Genomic DNA, 373 nt, shown 5'->3' with positions numbered 1-373 from the left:
CACAATTTACACAAAACGATTGTGGTCTAGTGCGGGAGTTCACAAAGATAATACAATTCTCAATACTCGCTGGAAAATGACTTCACTTGTAGCAGACAGACAAACCATGACGGACCACGAACGCAGCATCACTCTGCACTTCGTCGTGTTTGCACCAAAATGGCGGCTGCTTAACAAACATCACAAATAAACAGCGAACGACACACAGGGGTCGGGTCTGGAGGGGATCGACTGGAATATCGCGGGACTGGAACCTTCAGAAACGATACACTGTGATGAGAAACGGGAAAAAAACTTCCATGATTGAAAAAACTGTTTCCGCCCGGTTTCGAACAGGGGACCTTTCGCGTGTGAGGCGAACGTGATAACCACT

At 47.2% G+C, this 373-nt stretch overlaps 1 non-coding gene across 1 annotated transcript in view; it reads right to left on the bottom strand.

The window, feature by feature from the left end:
- Positions 1–313: 313 nt before the first annotated feature.
- trnav-cac (transfer RNA valine (anticodon CAC)) overlaps positions 314–373 on the bottom strand; it is a 73-nt gene continuing 13 nt past the window's right edge. Inside the window, exon 1 of the tRNA in view lies at positions 314–373. This exon is cut by the window's right edge and continues 13 nt beyond it. This is a non-coding gene — a tRNA (tRNA-Val).

Source organism: Genypterus blacodes, unplaced genomic scaffold (genome assembly GCF_046128005.1).
Source record: "Genypterus blacodes isolate CSIRO-AG114 ecotype Tasmania unplaced genomic scaffold, CSIRO-AGI_Gbla_v1 ptg000194l_1, whole genome shotgun sequence".
Classification (NCBI taxonomy): Eukaryota; Metazoa; Chordata; class Actinopteri; order Ophidiiformes; family Ophidiidae; genus Genypterus; species Genypterus blacodes.
This window is presented reverse-complemented; position numbering and strand designations above follow the sequence as displayed.